Below are 20,506 nucleotides of genomic sequence, written 5' to 3'. Positions count from 1 at the left end.
AGAGACTGGCGCGCCTCCGGGCTGGAGCGGAGGGTTTTTATAGGGTCGGGCAGCAGGAGCACGAGGAGGGCGGGTTCAAACTCAGGGCAGCTCATGGTTTACAGGGTTCTGATTGGACGATTCAAATGAGGCCGGGTTCAAACTCAGGGCAGCTCGTGGTTTTTCCCCGAGCTTGTCACGCCTGCTGTCTGGCTCCCAGCTGTTTTTCTGACCTTTAGTACCCTTTTCTGGGGCCAGGAGGCCGGCCGTAGACACCCCGCGCTTTTCAGACCTTACTTGAAATGGCGTTAGGCTAAGCTAGTATGCTGGAGTCTTTCAGCGGGAAGAAGGGCAAGAGTGTAAAGGAGTGAATGGTGGATAACTCCAAGGAAACTGTTTTTCTGACACAGAAGGGCAGCGACACCTGTGCATTCACAGCAGCTGAGACATGATACACAAGACCTTCACAAACTCAGGCCAGACAGACCCCAGCTTGGAGGGGAGCGCAGAGTGCCACCCCCAGCCATGGAGATATTGGCATTGGCAGTGGCTGGGATAGGATGACTCAGTTTTCATTACGGGGGCTGCCCTGGTAGGTAAACCACTGTCCAGTGAAGATCACACATCCCAGAGCATATAAGCAGCATACACTTTATCAGTTAAAAAGCAAAAAGCAACAAACAAAAGGTGAGGGCATAATGTTGGGTAGGCTGGGAAGTGGAGGAATATGGGAGGAGCTGAGGTGGGGGTGTGAATATGATCCAAGTGCATTGTATGACATTCTCAAAGAACAAAAATTGAGGGAAGATGTTAATGGTGAACAATAGTTTCAAACTAGAAAACTGGTTTGCATTTAGTTGCATGAATTTCAGCCTTTAGAACACAAGAAATTTTCTAAGTCCTCTCTGTTAGAGGAGTGTTCTCTTTCTTTCCCTAACTTAAGCAAGACAGCAATGTTCGCCACATTTTAAAACTCTGATCAACCCTTTAGGTCATTTCAATGACAGAGAAGGTGTGTTACTTATACATTGTCACTTTTTCTGAGGGTTTTAAAAGTAAAATAATGGAAGATTATTCACCCTCAGGAGTTCTTGATAAATAAATATACCACACATGTACATGGAGCTAACTTTACATCTCCAAAGAAAACCTAATGGTACTCTGTACTTGATCCCACACAAGGTCCTTCTTAGACAGGAAATAGTTATCAGATCCTTTAGGGAACAAATTCAAGGAGAGTTTTGAATTCTAGCATTGCTTTTTACGTCCACTTTGATGATGAAAGTGCCAAAGCCTAATCAAAGCTTTGAGTCTAGAGTATAGCTTAGGGATAGAAAGGATCAGGGCTGATACTGAGACAGTCTTCCATCAAAGTTTTTTCTCCCCTGCATTTAGTCAGGCACGGAGTCCCACTTGAACAGAATCAGATTCAGAGTCGAGCCGGCTTTCTAGTGCTACTCAGAAATAAACTCCTGCTTGATGGTAGAATGGTACAAATTCACACAATTACATGGCTGCAAAACCTTTTGCAAATGACTTTTCAATGACAGCTTTTTTGTCTACAATTTCTGTGTACTCCAGAGCAATTTCCCTGAGCTGTTGCGTGACTGCTCTGATCTTGGAAAGTTTATTCCAAGGTCATTGGACTCTTCCACATCCTTCCCAGTGAAGGAGAAACTTTTCTCTCTTTGTTTCCCCCAACCCCCCAACCACTAAAACCTAGAGACTCCTCTTTGGGAGCATAACAATGCTTTTCTATTTGGATCAGGGAATATTAATGTGCATTCCTATTTGCTATATCACTAAGGACAGAAAATACTAACTACACAACTAGCAACATTTCTAAATTACAGTCTTTGTCCTTCAGAGCCTGAGCCATCTATATCAGCATCACCTATGATGATCATAAAATATTCCCATCCCATGCCCACCCAGCCTTATCCCTGTGCTAATTGATAGAGGGAAGGTGAGTGTGGTGGCTTATTAAAAAAAAAACAACAACAACAACTCACTGCTCACTCTCTCTTGTGTTTTTTCCACCCTATTTCCAAGGAGATGAGTGCCTGAGAAACTGACTCAATTTTATTAAATATACTCACTAATAGGAGGACAGCAAACTTACACCATTTCACACTCCCAAATCAACGATCCTAGCATTTATTTTTTTTCTCTTTCTTAAAAGGTTTGTTTTGTTTCATGTGTATGAGTGTTTTGCCTGTATGTCTATGTTTGCACCACATCTGTGCTTGGTAGCTGAAGAAGCCAGCAGAGAGTGTAGGATCACCTGGAACTAGCACTACAGATGGTTTTGAGATGTCATGTGAGCCCTGGGAACTGACTCCTGGTCCTCTGCAAGAGTAGCAAGTGCTCTTAACCATTGAGCCATCTCTCCAGCCCCATATTTTTTTCCTTCTTATATACTTTTCACAATAAAATCTATTATCAATGAACTTAAAATGTAGAATGCATACTCAAATCATAATTCATTATTTAATTTCTACATTTAAAGAAAATTAAGAGTGAATCTGTAAACTGTACAAATCATTTCTGTCAGCTGGGCCTGGAAGCAATATTCTGAACATACAAGCCCCAGAATCAATCCACTAAGGATGCTTTGGTGTCTAACCACAGTGCCTGTGTGTAAAGAAAATTATAACCAAAATCTGCATGAGCCATGTGCAGCTGCAATGCAAATTGTTATTATATGATTTTTTATTTTTGTCACATGACTGACTGTTGCTATGGGATGTTCCGTATATTAAATGTGTTGCTCTGATTGGTTAATAAATAAAACACTGATTAGCCAGTAGCAGGGCAGGAAGTATAGGTGTGACAAGGAGAGAGAATTTTGGGAAGTAGAAGGCTGAGGCAGAAAGACCCTGCCAGCTGCTGCCATGAAAGTGAGATGTAAGGTACCAGTAAGCCACGAGCCACATGGCAAGGTATAGTTTTATAGAAATGGGTTAATTTAAGATGTAAGAACTAGATAGCTGGAAGCCTGAGCCATTCGGCCAATCAGTTTAAATAATATAAGCATCTGTGTGTTTATTTTATAAGTGGGCTGTGGGACTGCTGGGGCTTGGCGGGAGCTGGAGAGAAGCTACAGATTGTCCAACTTTAATTCCAAGTTTCCTTTTACAGAAACAAAAACCAAAACAAGTATTCAGATGATTATATTCACAGAAAAATGCCTCAAAGAATTGGTGAGGCACGTTTAGTGCCCGTGTTTTCTCCTGTTCACTACTGGTCCTATTATCTCCCATACTGTGCTGGTAAAGCGGAGAGCAGGTGTTACAAACACACAGAGAACTTGTTGACACAGAGACCCATCAACCCAAAGTCCAGACAGTTTGTGCCTGTGACTAGCTCTCAAATAATCCTGACTGTGCTATTGCAGTGCACCCTTTTAGAATCACCGATACAAGGTCATCTGCTGTGGAATAATCCTTCTGTACACTAGACGAATATACGTTGCTATGATTGGTTTCATAAAAAAGCTGACTGGCCAATAGCTGAATAGGATAAAGTTAGGTAGGAAAGCCAAACTGAGAATGATAGGATGAAGGAGGGTGGAGTTAAGAGAGTCACCAGCCAGCCACTGAAGAATGTGCAGAAAATGAGGTAGCAAGCCATGAGCCACATGGCAGCATATAGATGAATAGAAATGGGTTAATTCAAAATGTAAGAGTTAACTCATAGCAAGCCTGAGCTATTGGCTGAGCATTTATAATTAATATAAACCTCAGTGTGTTTGCTTGAAAGCAGATGTAGGACGGAAAACTCTTCCTACAGTCCTTGTCCTACTTCACTTCCAATTATCAGCTTCATACAGCCTAAGGTCACCTGAGGAAGGTCTCAGAGGAGGGACTGCCCAGACCAGGTTGATCTGTGGGTTAATTGTCTTCATTGTTTTATTGATGTAAAAGGGCCCTGCCCATTGTGGGAGGTGTCATTCCCCGAATGGGTAGTCCTGGGATGTAGAAGACATACTAGCAAACAGCATTCCTCCTACTTGAGCTCCTGCCTTGGTTTCCTTCAGTGATGGACTGTGGCCTGTAGGCTGACATAAGCACTTTCTTCCCCTCATTGCTTTTGGTCAGAGTGTTTTTATCATAGCGACAGAAAGGAAAGTAGACGGTTAATTCATTCTCTCTTGGTCAGACCTCACCCTGTAGGGGTGAACGAAATGAATGCCCTGTGAAGTACACAGTGCTGGATTCTAGATCTCAAAAATTGCATTCCCAGCTCTGCCATTAATTTTCTTAGTGTGTCCAGGAAAGAGCTAAGTGTGTGTGTGTGTGTGTGTGTGTGTGTGTGTGTGTGTGTGTGTGTGTATAACTTCATCTCTCATCTAAATGCTTGCCTGTTTGAGAAAAGAGATTGCTGCCATGTATTTCAGATCTACAAAATTAGGTTGAAGCACTCAGCAATTACTGCCTTCTGGTGTTATATTGATCACGACTCAGCTTTTTATTGATCCAACAATGTATTAATTATTTATAGAAAATTCTCCGCTTGAGAGTCTGATTCAATCATGGATTTGTCATGATTCTAGAAGTAAGTGTCCCTCATCACCACAGCTGTTGATAGCTGGACTGTGTGAATATCCTACCCAGGGCTGCTCTGTGAATGGACTTCTTTGATTAAAGACAAGCAGAGATGAGAGTGTGTGTTTGGGGCTTAATTAACCTGCACATGTATACAGCTTTCCTTGACCTCCATATGTATACAGTGTTCCTTAACCTCCATCTGTATACAGCGTTCCTTAACCTCCATCTGTAGATGTAACCAACCGTCTTATTAAATAAGAAACACAGAAACAATGTAAAAGAGAAAGCCGAGAGGTCAGAGCTCAGAGCTAAAATCTCACCCTTCCACCTGCGGTGTCCCAGCTTCCCGAAAGAGAGGTACTTCCTGTCTGTACGTCTTTTTTTATAGTATTATTGTTCTGCCTTCTCATTGGTTGTAAACCCAAACACGTGACTGCCTCGTCACTGTCTGAATGTACAGCCCCCTAGGTCTTAAAGGTATATGTCTCCAATGCTGGCTGTATCCCTGAACACACAGAGATCTATGGGATTAAAGGCGTGTGCCACCACCGCCACACTCTGTCTATGGCTCTAATAGCTCTGACCCCCGGGCAACTTTATTTATTAACATACAATCAAAATCACGTTTCAGTACAATTAGATTACCATCACATTTCCCCTTTTCTATTTTAATAAAAAGAAAAAAAAGCAAAAGGTTATAACTAACAAAAGAAAAACTATATACAAAAGTACAATAACTATATACAATATATACAAGTAATAAATACCTAAACAGGTATTTGACAAATCAGAGAAAATAATTCCATTATCTATCCTATTTTGGTAATTCCAAGATGTATCTAATGTACTTTCTATCCTAATTAATTTTCAACTATAACTAACTAATCTTCAACCATAACTAACTAATCTTCAACTCCCTCAGAGACTCAAGAAGGGAATAATACTAGCTAACAAAAATAAAAACAGGAAGTGCATGCAAGCAACTTCCAAAAATTTTTTGTGAGTTGACAGAAACAGCCAGCTGCCTGGGCAGTCACCTGAGGTTTCTCCGCAGTGTTGGGGCATCAACTTCAGCCTATAGGCTTAGTGTATCTGACAGACTCATTTGTGAAGTAGGATGTACACAAGGTCAACAGTTCAACCTCACACTGGGTGAGAGCAGTCCATGTACCAGAAACACCTGAATTCCACTAGTGTCATGTCATGATTCAGGATTTTAAATTCTGGAAATTGTTGACAGTTTTTTAATTCAGCTGTCCATTCTTCTTGGCTGTGTATATATGGCTTCATCTCAGCATCCCCTTCTTCTCCACATCCCTCTATTAAATGCCAGTCTACTTTCGAGAGGCATGAACTTTCAGCTGCTGTTCCATTGCATAACAGAAGCCATCGGCCCTCTGCCTGTTCAGCTGCCTTTGAAGAAAAGGGTACTGTACCTTTTCCGGATGCAAAGGCCACTTCAGGGATGGGGCCATATTGTCCTGGCCTCAGAAGATGCCTTTTGATAAAGCCATAACCACACTTGTTTTGGCAAGAATCAGTAGTCCCTTGTTTCGTGTTCTGTCTGTCCATTTTGTCCTGTTGATTCGAGGATACTTTGTTGTCCAGTGGCTAACTTTTGCCACAATGAAAGTTGACTCCATATGCAGTTTCTTCAATGCCCATATTTTCGCTGAAGTAGATTGGTACTGCCAGGAGCCGACATGTCTCAAAAAAGAAAAATTTTCTAAGTTATTAAAACATTTTAAATGCCATATTCTGTAGATCTCTGAAGGGTTTGAAGATGACCTGTCTAAAACATCTCTGCTCAATTTTTAAAACATATCTAATATGACTACAAGTTCTATTGTAATGTCTAACTACTAACTTTCATTTCTTTATATCCTAATAGTTGGTAATAATAACATCCATCTGTATACAGCTTTCCTTAACCTGCACATGCATACAGCTTTCCTTAACCTGCATCTGTATACAGCTTTCCTTAACCTCCATCTGTATACAGCTTTCCTTAACCTCCATCTGTATACAGCTTTCCTTAACCTGCATCTGTATACAGCTTTCCTTAACCTGCACATGTATACAGCTTTCCTTAACCTGCATCTGTATACAGCTTTCCTTAACCTGCATCTGTATACAGCTTTCCTTAACCTGCACATGCATACAGCTTTCCTTAACCTGCATCTGTATACAGCTTTCCTTAACCTGCATCTGTATACAGCTTTCCTTAACCTCCATCTGTATACAGCTTTCCTTAACCTGCATCTGTATACAGCTTTCCTTAACCTGCACATGTATACAGCTTTCCTTAACCTGCACATGCATACAGCTTTCCTTAACCTGCACCTGTATACAGCTTTCCTTAACCTGCACATGTATACAGTGTTCCTTAACCTGCATCTGTATACAGCTTTCCTTAACCTGCACATGTATACAGCTTTCCTTAACCTGCATCTGTATACAGTGTTCCTTAACCTGCATCTGTATACAGCTTTCCTTAACCTGCATCTGTATACAGCTTTCCTTAACCTCCATCTGTATACAGCTTTCCTTAACCTGCATCTGTATACAGCTTTCCTTAACCTGCACATGTATACAGCTTTCCTTAACCTGCATCTGTATACAGCTTTCCTTAACCTCCATCTGTATACAGCTTTCCTTAACCTGCATCTGTATACAGCTTTCCTTAACCTCCATCTGTATACAGCTTTCCTTAACCTGCATCTGTATACAGCGTTCCTTAACCTGCATCTGTATACAGTGTTCCTTAACCTGCATCTGTATACAGCTTTCCTTAACCTGCACCTGTATACAGCTTTCCTTAACCTCCATCTGTATACAGCTTTCCTTAACCTGCATCTGTATACAGCTTTCCTTAACCTGCATCTGTATACAGCTTTCCTTAACCTCCATCTGTATACAGCTTTCCTTAACCTGCATCTGTATACAGCTTTCCTTAACCTGCATCTGTATACAGCGTTCCTTAACCTGCATCTGTATACAGCTTTCCTTAGCCTGCATCTGTATACAGCTTTCCTTAACCTGCATCTGTATACAGCTTTCCTTAACCTCCATCTGTATACAGCTTTCCTTAACCTCCATCTGTATACAGCTTTCCTTAACCTGCATCTGTATACAGCTTTCCTTAACCTGCATCTGTATACAGCTTTCCTTAACCTGCACATGTATACAGCTTTCCTTAACCTGCACATGTATACAGCTTTCCTTAACCTGCATCTGTATACAGCTTTCCTTAACCTGCACATGTATACAGCTTTCCTTAACCTGCATCTGTATACAGCTTTCCTTAACCTGCACATGCATACAGCTTTCCTTAACCTGCATCTGTATACAGCTTTCCTTAACCTGCACATGCATACAGCTTTCCTTAACCTGCATCTGTATACAGCTTTCCTTAACCTGCATCTGTATACAGCTTTCCTTAACCTCCATCTGTATACAGCTTTCCTTAACCTGCATCTGTATACAGCTTTCCTTAACCTGCACATGCATACAGCTTTCCTTAACCTCCATCTGTATACAGCTTTCCTTAACCTGCATCTGTATACAGCTTTCCTTAACCTCCATCTGTATACAGCTTTCCTTAACCTGCACCTGTATACAGCTTTCCTTAACCTCCATATGTATACAGCTTTCCTTAACCTGCATCTGTATACAGCTTTCCTTAACCTGCACCTGTATACAGCTTTCCTTAACCTGCATCTGCATACAGCTTTCCTTAACCTCCATCTGTATACAGCTTTCCTTAACCTGCACCTGTATACAGCTTTCCTTAACCTGCATCTGCATACAGCTTTCCTTAACCTCCATCTGTATACAGCTTTCCTTAACCTCCATCTGTATACAGCTTTCCTTAACCTGCACATGTATACAGCTTTCCTTAACCTCCATCTGTATACAGCTTTCCTTAACCTCCATCTGTATACAGCTTTCCTTAACCTCCATCTGTATACAGCTTTCCTTAATCTCCATCTGTATACAGCGTTCCTTAACCTGCACATGCATACAGCTTTCCTTAACCTGCACCTGTATACAGCTTTCCTTAACCTCCATCTGTATACAGCTTTCCTTAACCTGCATCTGTATACAGCTTTCCTTAACCTGCATCTGTATACAGCTTTCCTTAACCTGCATCTGTATACAGCTTTCCTTAACCTCCATCTGTATACAGCTTTCCTTAACCTGCATCTGTATACAGCTTTCTTGCTTCCCGCTTCCCTTCCCACCTGAATGCCTGGTTTTGCTCAGGTTTTCCTGGAAGGAGACTCACGTATAATGTGTTTTAGGTTATAGTAGTTTCTCAGTGAGCTTAATCATGATTCTACTCACCATGTTGCATTTAGGGGTCCACTCTGGGGTTGCTGATGTATTGAGTCACTGTGTTGGAAGGAACTCTTGCTGTGGCTCTTGTGGTGTGGTGGAGAACAGGCAACATGGGGAGGCAAGGGTCTGTCTGACCACTCACTGGGGTTTGCTTTTATTTCTTAGGATCTGACTTCTACTGGACAGTTTGCTTTCAGTGTTCCCATGCATAATTTACCAGCTTACATCATTTTCGGGTTATTTTTGAAACACTCCTAAGGACACTCCTTAGGACAGCTAACCTTAAGAACACATTCCTTCTGAGAAAATGTTCAGGAGGGCAGAGCTGGAGATATCGGCCTGGTAACGTGTTAGGCCCCACCAGGCATCGCTGCAATTGGCTAATGGCACAATTGCATGCTTTTGGTGGTTGCTATTTTCTAAAGAGACATAAGGGCTTACATTTTTTTTTTTTTTTTTTTTTTTTTGGTTTTTTCGAGACAGGGTTTCTCTGTGTAGCTTTGCGCCTTTCCTGGAGCTCACTTGGTAGCCCAGGCTGGCCTCGAACTCACAAAGATCCGCCTGCCTCTGCCTCCCGAGTGCTGGGATTAAAGGCGTGCGCCACCACGCCCGGCTAAGGGCTTACATTTTAATAGTTTATATAGTTCCCCATTTTTATGATCCTCCCAGGGCTGTTGCAAACTCCCGCAGTGTCGTTAAAGTTACATCTCAGCCCACTGTTTTCTACACCATTACTTCTCCTGGGGATTCCAGTGAATTCTCACACAACCTTCTAAGCACCTTTTAAACCTATATAAAGAATTTAAAGCCATCGACGGACTGTGCAGACTCTTTGCTCAGAGCTGGCAGAGACCTGCCCACACAAACACCTGTGAAGTTTACTACATTTTAAAGTTGGTGTCCAGGGAGAGAACAGAAGCTGAAGTCAGTCTGTATTGACTTTTGATGGAATGGGTAAGGAATAAGGTGCTTTGTGGTGGGGCACAGTAAATCTGGGTGTATTTGCCATTTTCATTACTCCACCTGGAAATACTGTTCAAATAAGAATTTCCTACACAGCCTCATTTACTTTGAAATAGATGACTTTCACCTTTAAAATATGACCTTTTAAAGTGTACTTTTACCTGAACAATCCTGTATTTGCCTCTTTTTACTCTGTATGGTACAAGACCATTTTTGCATCCAGAAATCATTTTTGTAGATACCTTCCTAGGGTATGTACACGTACACATAGGGATACATGAATAACAGAGTGAACAAGTCCCTTCTTTGGTCTGTGGGTTCTACTATACTTTAGCTTACTTAAGTGATCCTTTGCTGGCGTTTACATGAGTCCCTGCAGAGGATACCACCACACATAGACTCATTATTGGATGTGTGCACAAGAATCTGTACAGTTCTCTTGAAACTAAAACTACAAGTTCAAAGTGATAGAAGACCTGTCAGCCTTCTAAAGCCATTCTTTGGCAACAGAAACTTCTGCTATTCCTCTGTCTCTCCCTGTGTCTGTATGTCTGTCTTTTCTCTTCCCCACCCCTTTTCTCTCTCTTGTTCTCTTTCTTCCCCTCTCCCTCTTCTCCATTATAACTATGTAGCTCTTGCAGAAGACTCACTTGCTCTCAGCCTCTACTGTCTTCCTTGAAAAATAAGGGAAAGGAGTTGATCTCGTGTAGATGATGGATAGTTCTGAAGTTTAAACTGCTTTTCTTTATATCATAATGCTCCTACCCATATTTAATTTAATTATGTGTTAAATAAGACCTGTATATTATAAGTTGCATCCCCTAAATAATAAAGGTTTTCAGTGAGTATATATGTATATATATATTTCAACTAATTACTTAAATTAGAGAATTGATAGCCTTACCAAAGTTATACAGTCATACATTATACATTACACACACACACACACACACACACACACACATATTTACATTATGTCAAGATTTATTGATTCTTACATCCCTACCCAGGTTAGTATGTCATGTTTCCTTAGGTTTGCCCTGGATGTTCCATTGATTGTGATGAACTTGACAATTTTGGTATCACACAGAATAGTGTCACTGCCCTAAACATCTCCAACTCAAGACCCATGAAACCTTCCTACATCATCCTGAATTATTGACAAGTATCAATATCTTGCCACCTCTGTAGTTCTGCCTGTTTTAGAATATTGCATAGATAGAATCATAGTAACCAGATTTTCACACTGGCTCCTCCCATGTCACAATATTAATGTAGATCAACATTAACACCTTGTGGTTCAACTACATTGCTGAATAATATTCTAACTTATGAAAGTACCACAGTATGTTTATCTGTTCATTTCTTGAAAGGTTACTTAGTTGCTTCCAATTTGGGATGATTATGAAAATAACCACATGCTATGTAATGGCTGTCTGAGACACCTAAGTGCCAATCCCTAGAACCCTGTGAATCCCTCTTACACGGAGAATTACACTTCACAGATATTGTTCAGGATCTTAAGGCCAGGATATTGTTCTGTATTATTCAAGAAGGCCCTAAATGTAAGTTTCCTTATAAGAGACTCAGAGAGAGAGATGGACCATGGAATGGACTGGGAAGTAGAGATTGGAGTAACGTTGGCTCCCATCCATCCAAGACTTGGAAATAATTGTCTCTGTCTACAGAACAGCTGGAATGGTGATGGAGACTGCATTGCTTCTACATATGCAGCCAGGACATAGTGCAGCACAACCAGATGGAGTCTTCCTAGTCACAGTGTGTACCATGCATTTGTGTCTTTGATTTATTTCATCAGTGTTTGCACTATCTTTTCATATAGATCCTGCATATAGTTTGTTAGATTTATATCCGTGCATTTAGTGTACTTATTGAAGTTTGATTGCTTTTTATTTATTTATTTGTTTGTTTGTTCATTTATTTATTTGTTTGTTTATGGTTTTTTTCTAGGCAGGGTTTCTCTTCTGTAATAGCTCTGACTATCCTGGAACTTGCTTTGTAGACCAGGCTGGCCTCGAACTCACAGAGATCCCCTGCCTCTGTATCTGCTTTGGAGTGGGACTCCCAGTCTCTTCGTTCACTTCGTAAATTCCTCCGCACAAGAAGGTAGAGGTAACTTTTCTGATGTGTGCCAGGTCAATTCTCTCCCTTTCCTTAGGGGTTTGCTGCCCAGCCAGACCACTGACTCTTTGCTCAGATCCCTTTCTATAGAATAGAGGCCGGAGGAGTCGGTTCCACCCATGCCAAGGTAGGCGTACTTCCGGAACTTAAGAGTGTCACTGGTCATCTCACTCTGCTGTCAGAGCTGATGTTTCTCCTGCATGGCCCGCAGCATCCACAGAGAGCCCCCGTGGAGTGGTAGCTCACAGTTTATTTACTCGTCTCCAGGCTGACATGGCCCCTGTCGTACATGTCAGGAACAGCAGCAGACCAGCGGTGCAGTGCGATCACAGAGTCTCAGCAGGTGATTTGCTCTGTAGCGCCCCCTGCTTGCTAACTCCTGCTGTCTTCTTTTCGGACTGTAATTAATCTAAAAAGAGCCAGCCCCTTGTCGTCCAGTTTTGATCAGTTATAGAATTACTAGAAACACTGAATGAATTATCCCAGTGGTCCTTAGAGCATCACAGAAGAGGGCATTAAGGTGAATGTTATTATGTGAGAAAGCATGAGAGTTCCGGCCAATATGGCACTGCTGTGATTTTACATTCTATGTAAATGTAAGTGACTTATAAGACCCCCGATGGCACCTGGCATGAGGAATGAGAGGGTATTGTACTGCTGGCTTAAAACAAGATTGTGTGCTTTTGTATTGTTTTATTGTTTTCTTTTACAACAGGCACAAGAAAGGACAGAGTAGGGAGGGGCTTTAGTAATCAAGGGATCTACTGCGTTGTGTTTCCTGAAGGTGTTTTGAGATAATTTTCTGTGGCCTTACCGGCATCCAGCTGTGCTCCAGCTGAGAAGAATGAATGGATACCTTTGGAGCCCAAACTGGGAGCAGGGCAGGGTCTCCCTGCTGGATAGTGGATTTGGTGTGGTGAGCAATCAGTACACAAGTGTGGAACTGAATTTGTTTCCTCGGGAGGTGGAAAGATCATTTCAAGAAATTGCCGTCCATTTCCTACTTGCTCCTGTTCTCTTGGCCCTTTTAGCTCTGTGTTTTCGCTTTCTGGGCTCTAAAATGAGTCAATATGTAACAAGTTCTCCACCTACTGGTGTTGATGGTTACAACACCATAGCCACACTGGTCACGCACAGCCCACCTGTTGTCTAAGAAGCGTCAGAATTTGAGTAATTTCAAACAGAGCCGCCGCAGTAGTTTCCAAGCTGGTCTCCCATCAGGACCCCGGGGGAAGCACAGTGTGAATGGTGAATGTGAAGTTTTCCTGCAGCAAACACTATGCAGGGCTGCTCTGGGCATTTGGAAAGCTCCAAACTACAGGGCACTTAGAGCTGCCCTGGGTCTCAGAGGTGCACTCCTCACAATGATCCCATGGGATCCCCAGACTTCTAGAGACTTTTGAGCTGTGATGTGGCCCCAGGCCCTGATTGTTAAGTGACCTTTTTACATTATGGGAGTTTTTTTCTTTGAAATGAGCACTGCCTCCCACTGTTCTCCCGAGGGCAAATTCTTTACTCAGTGCCTCAGTGTAACCTAAAGGGGATGTGCTGATGGCTAAAGAAACTGCATTTCATTGGTAGGTGTCCATCTTGATTCCAAATAACCACTTGTCCCTGACTCAAGCTCCAGGTGTCAGAGCCATGGCATTTTAAGTTTTAATTACTATGCCTAAGAGATCCATGAAACAAAAATACCTCCAATCTGCAAGCCCCTTGGCCAAGGACAGATAGCTCTTGAAATGCTGGAGGCCATTGCATATGGGAGATAATAAGCCACATGTTTTCACTCCCCTAAACAAGTTTGTTTGACCCATCTGCACTGGATGTGCTTGATCACATGTGGGTGAGAGGTTCACAGGCAAGAAATGCATCAGGAAGTACACTTGCCCCTGATTGGATGGAGGCTGGAGGTACATCAGGATGTATGCTTCCCCATGATTGGAACTGATGGAAAATGCAATGAATTATGGTTTTTCCTTCTTAAGCCCTTGCAAAACTTGATTCTGGACCATTTCCCAGGAACCTGGATATACACATAGTCAGAACCCATCCACATACATAGTATTTAATTAAAGCTTGCTTCAAATTTGGCTTTAAATTGTGGTAGTGGTCTTATTCTTGATCAGTGGGATTAACACAGGAAAATAAGTTCCCAGTAACACCAACTCAGTGACCCCCACCAGAAATGTGCAACTCTGACCATTGACTTGTTAAGGCATTACTAATCACTTCTTTTACTTCAGTAACTTGCTTATGCAGACATTCAAGGACTATTTCGAAGTCACCTTGACAGTGTAGTCAGAGCAGAATAGCTCTTGGGCTGCTTGTGCAGATAGTTGAGGTCTTCTTCTGTCTTTGACCTTTAAAACCCCTTCCCACATCTGTCTTGGTGCAGCAGTCTCTAGTTTGGATTGGAGACTGCTGCCCTGATAGCAGAATTAATCAGTTTGGCTAATCACAATCTGAACTGAGTCTGTGGTTCTTTTCCCCGGTGGTCGTGAACTGCATAGCAGTGTCTTCTTTGCCTTCAGGATCCTCACATTGTGTAAGAGTGTAAGTGGAAGAGTGGAAGATCTGAGTTCCTGGGGGCTAGCCCAGTGACTACATCTTCTTTTTATAAAAACAACAAATAACAACAAAAGCATCCATAATGGAGAGTAAGGGGCTGGAAAATGGCTCAGCAGCCCTACGGAGTATGTGGAGGACTGAGACTCACAACATCCTGTGACTTTAGCTTCTGGGATATCCTATGCCTCTGGGCTCTGTAGGGAGCCCAAAACAGCTTGATCACATGGTTGCCATGACAGGCTTAGGGGTCCAGACACAGCTGCCATGACAGGCTTACTGACAGGCACCACCTGGTATTTGCAGCAAAAGCCATAAGCTGACACCACCCAGGGATGGGCCAGCATCTAAAGGAAAGTACCTGGCATTCCACACATTCCAACCATTAGATAAGGTTAAATAAGATCACCAGATGTCCCTGAGCCCAGCATGTACATATTTGCCTTTCACCAAGATGCCCCTCTACAAATGTTAGCCAATCAGTGTATTGAGCCCTGGAAATCCCCTCACTCCCAACCTCTACTATGATTAAAAAAAAAAAAAAAAACCCTACCCCACCTGGGCTCAGGGCTCTCTGCTCTCACTGCTGCATCAGACAGACCTGGAGAATCCAAGCTCAAGCTTGAAATAAAGGCTCTTTGCTTTTACATTTGGGATTCCATCTCCATGGTGGTCTTTTGGTGGTCCCCAAGATAAAAGCATAACATCCTCCATGGGCACCTACCTCACATTCACATGTTCACATTCAGACACTGACATAGACACATAATTAAAAAAATCATAAAAACAAATCTCTGTGTTGAAAAGGAGACTATTAAATAGAACTGCAGGTTTTAGCTGTGAACATCACTGGAGAAAAATCAGCATTTTGATTTTCTTTAATTTAAAAATATATACATGCAGTTCAGTAGTAGAGCTTTAGTCCAGCACACTCAAAGCCCTGGGCTTCTGTTGCCAACAATCTTGTCTGTGAAAGAAACACACTCTGCATCAAAGAGTATCCTGACCCTTGGCACACTATGCAGCGAAGGAAATGACCTGTACAGTAACATGCTGTTCCTTAAGATGTATGGTGTCAGAACACAGTCCATGAACGAAGCTGTGTGAGATTTCTGACAGCTTGTGAGACAAGTCCAAGTAAACAAGACAAGAGTCTTGTAACCTCTGCTCCTCCACTGTTCATGGAATGCACTTTTATGCCTCTCCCAGCTGTAAATGGGTTTTGGTCATTTACATAATGGGATTCAATGAATTATAAATACTTGTCATTATTTAGAGGAATTGGTTACAAATTAATATTGGTTGAGGTAAGGAAAACTACTGTTAGTCTCCAATGTTTCACATTGGTACATGTTTTTATATTTTGATGCAAATTCAGAATTATTTTTGTATAGGTATATATATGCGCGCACGAGTGCGCACACGCACACACACACACATATCATATATGCTTCTGCTCTTGTTTAAAGTGTACCTATGCAGTGTTCTGAACTGCTGGTACAAACCATAAGAAGGACTTTGATGAAAATTGGCATGTTGTCTGGAAAGAAAAAGAAAAATCAGGAGACTGGATTAAAAAAAAAAAAAAGGAAAAAAAAGAATTTGTCTATGTCTGGCTGAACCAGAGGAGCAAAGATAGAAAAGGCCTGACCTGAGGATATATAGAAAGTTGTAGAAGGCCAGACAGGATATGAACTATACTGAATTTGAAGGGAAACTATAAACTATGTTGGAGATTTAACCATATTAGATTAATTTTAGTTGGTTTTCTTCATTTAAAAAAAAACCTGGTGATTCTTCACTACAGAATTTTTATGCTAAAAATGAAATCATGCTCTTTAAAAAGAGAGAAGAGGACTAAGGTCCAAAACCATCATGTCATTATTATACATCATGAACACCCTAGAGATGACCACGAGTCTGAGTTCATATGCAAAAGCAAAGAGCCTTTATTGCAAGTTCAAGCTTGGACTCTGTCCATTTCAACAGAGTGATTCGTTCAGGGGGATCCCTGAGCCCAGTTGAGGCAGGGTTTTTAAGGAGTAAAGAATGGAGGCAGGTAGTGGAATTCTGGATTCGGTTGGTGGTTGAACTCCTGATTGGGCAGGAGTGGGGCAACAGAAGTCTTGTCAAACACAGGTTCTTACTGGTGTTGCTGCACGGAAATTGGCAATTTATATATAACTTACATAAGCAATCCTTAATGCTCTGGAGCATCTAATACTGGTTTGTCTCAATTCTGATTGGTCCCTGCAGGGTACAGTTTGTGGTTTTCCTGGTTATTGCAGTAGTGAGGCCTAGTCCCAGGATTGTTAGTCTGCAGCCTGTCATGGCTGCACCAATATGCCTCTTCAGTCATAACCCTTCGAGTTACAGGGTTCTATATGTTTGGTCTTCTATAAAATGACAAGGTTAAAGCTCTTAGCTACCCAGAATTTCATGAAAAAGTCCAAACCTGTTTCTTAAAAACTGTCAATATCACATCTATGGTCTGTAAATGAAAACTGCAATCTAACTGCTCCTATAATATCTATAATAGGGAAAAATGCTTATAAAGTAAGAAAAACACAACAAAACCTGACAGGTCCATTTGACTAACATGTCTATAGGATAAAGCAAAAACCTGTTGTTGTTGTTAACAAACTTAGATACATTTTCAAGATTAAGCCTTGGTTTGTTTAGCTCAGATATAGTTCATAGATAATGGTCCTCAAACCCATCAAAGAGCTGATGAATATGGCATTTAAATTATTTAATAAAAACTTACTATGACAGACAGAAACCCCCAGCTTCTAGCAATCGCTCCCAAGGTCTCCACAGAAGATATGAAACAACACAATGACACCACCTGGATTGTTGATAACACTGATCACTGGGCAATGTGTCCCAACACAACACCTTTTGCCAGGACCCAACACAGACTGTGAACAAGTGAGACACTAACAAAATAAGGCCAGTCTTTCCCAGGTTTCTCCTCTACAGGGAAAGCTCTCACCTTATGGGCTTGGCAACCAAAGACTGTCCTGATACCTCTGTTTCCAATGCCACGAAGAGCACAGGAGACTGGAATGGTAGTCTGGGGAATGGGTAATCTCTGTCATTTTTTAAAAAAATAGATTTGGAAGCTGTTTGGTCTGCACTTAGAATGTATCCTTCTCAGATCTCTGATGGTATTGAAGACTAGGCTAGCTATAACTTTGGCAGGTTATTAGCACCAGACAAACAGATTCTTCCACAAGGCTGCTGCCAGGGGCTGGGAATTTAGCTCAGTGGTAGAAAGGCCCTGGGTTCGGTCCTCGACTCTGAAAAAAGACATAGCCACAAGGCTGCTGCTACCTTAGTTGTTCATTGATTAATTAAAGCTAGTAGGTCTCTTGATAAGAGAAGGCAAACAGGATTGCCTTACAGGCTTCATATTAAGGAATAAACAGGTTTCAAACATAACTTAAAATGGCTGTTCTCAATAATAACTACTTATATCTTTGATAAATGATTAAATTTAAAAAGGGTTAAAAGCTATGTAAATTTTCAAGGTCTAAAAACTATTTAAAACATGGAAAATGCTTCAGATTTCTTTGCCCTTTTATGATATTGTTATATTAAGATTTCTAAAGTTCAGAATTTGACGTTAATAGAATTCTGACAAGCTAATAAAGCAACGACTGCTGCCTGAGTCACAAGCTCAATATTTTAGATTTCTTTTGGTTCTCTTCTAAATATAGACATAGATGCTTTTTGTTGGGCTAAAAACATTTCAGTTTAATCTATACCTGGCTCTCTGGACAGAATATAATGTACAATGTCCATGCTTTTAAGCCCAAATCTATAGCTGTTGCTAGGACTCAAGGATGTGAGTCTACTGTTGTTTTACAGATACCTGTTATCTGCTTTTTCTACAATATGGATTTCAGTCCAGATTGATAAGGCTAATATATCTGAAACTTTTATGTCTTTTCATGAAGTGGATATTCATGTAAACCTCAGAAAATCAACAAAGTCATAAAACTTGGATCTATATATCACAGCTCAAAAGGATTCCAGATAAATACAGCCTAAATTTCCCTATGTGCCTATTCATGAGGATGTCATCTTGCTCTCTCCTGGTCTTGGGACTCCTCCCCTTCTTCAATTACTGAGACTATGGGTCTAAGTGTTCCAAATAAGTTCATAAATTTTTAACTTCTGTTCCGAGCTTGTATCTGTCTCGACAGGTTTCCACTTGGCTGACAGACACATCTAAACATAACTGCTGATGACAACCTGCTCCAAATGACTGTGATTCCTGGACTTGCTGAAAGCTGATAGGGACCAATCCAGCCAATATAAATGCTGTCTCTTCAACTGGTCAATGAACCAGATGCTTCTAAATTCCCTCCTTGACTTTGACTAACATACTTGCTTTCCAAGGCCCTGACAACAATGTCCTAATGTCAGCAGGAAGTAATTACAGAAGTGAATATATCACCCCTTCTCCCCCTCCCCCACCTTGGAATGTTAGATCAAAAAGAATTTTTTTTGTTATAGGAAACCTGAGATAGAATAAAAACTGGTCCCCACTATCATTTTCAGGTTCCTTCTAGATAAGGATCTCTGTCAGCCATCACAGGGCTTTATCCCTTCTGCTTCTGCTATTGGCTTTTTTTTTGGGGTGGGGGAGCTGAGGATCAAACCCAGGGCCTTGGGCTTGCTAGGCAAGCGCTCTACCACTGAGCTAAATTTCCAACCCTGCTGTTGGCTCTCATGTCATTGATGCCTTGACTAAATGGTAATTCCTGTCTGGGTACCACTAAACTGATGATGCTAGAATCTGAGTATCAGCCCCTGAACCAAACCCCTGACATACAAACTTGCAGATGGCAACAAATGAATCAGGGAAGGCTCACTTTGCGGTTGGTAATAGGAAATGATCTCTGAAACAGCCTCTGCATGGCTATTCTCCACCTCTGTAATCTCACTCAGAATCCAATGGGAGCCAGCTTCCTGTTCCCACCAGATGATGCCTGATGGGCATAAGCCTCTGGCTTGACTCCCTAGGTTGATGTTCAGGTTTTAGGTCAGAACAAAAGTCTCTTGCATCCTGGTCCAATTAGTCCCCAGAATAGTCTACTACTCTGATGATATATATATATATATATATATATATATATATATATATATATATATATAGCAATTAGAAACATCACCAGGTCAGTAAAAATGAAAAGTCCTCACAACCTTTGTATCCATTCTGCTAGGAGCCGGCTTAACTGGGGCCATAGGTACTGGAACTTCAGCATTGGTACTACAAGAACAGAACTGCAGGGCCCTGAAAATGACAACAGATGCAAATGTCATTGTCCTGGAGAAAAACCTGTTGCACACACAGAGAAACCACTCTCCTCTTTAACCGAAATAGTCCTCCTAAATAGAAGGGGCCTGTGCAAGGACTTCAGAGAACAACACTGCTTTTATATGACCCACTCTGGGTTATCAGGAACTCAATAGCCCTGCGTAGGAAGGAGCTACATGATTGACAATTGGAAAGACAACAAAATGAAGAAGGGTATGAACCTCTATTTTACTGGTCACCTTGTCAGCCTTAGTTGAAACCTCAATCATCTTACTGTTAACTCTTACCTAGGAACCAAGCACAATTAATGCTTTAATCAGGTTTATTAAGGAATAGATCTCTACAGTCCAATTAATGGGTTCAAACAGCAATACAAGCCCATGAACCAAAGAGAAACCTCTCCACCATTTGAGATGATGCACTACTCAAGGCGGGGGGGGGGGGGGGGGGGGGGGATGAGAATAAGAAGCAGACACCTTACAGGCAGCTCAGTCTTCTGTAAGAGATCAGGCCGCAATTTCAGTTTCTGAAAGAACCACAAACAAAGGATTATCAATCTTCAACACCCCCCCACCCCGCCACACACACACATGCTCCCCACCCCCGACCCTACCCCTGGCCCCAACAGCAAAGACAA

The sequence above is a fragment of the Peromyscus maniculatus genome, chromosome 15 (genome assembly GCF_049852395.1).
Source record: "Peromyscus maniculatus bairdii isolate BWxNUB_F1_BW_parent chromosome 15, HU_Pman_BW_mat_3.1, whole genome shotgun sequence".
Taxonomy (NCBI): Eukaryota; Metazoa; Chordata; class Mammalia; order Rodentia; family Cricetidae; genus Peromyscus; species Peromyscus maniculatus.
The sequence above is the reverse complement of the archived record's forward strand: the minus strand, read 5'-3'. Positions refer to the sequence as shown.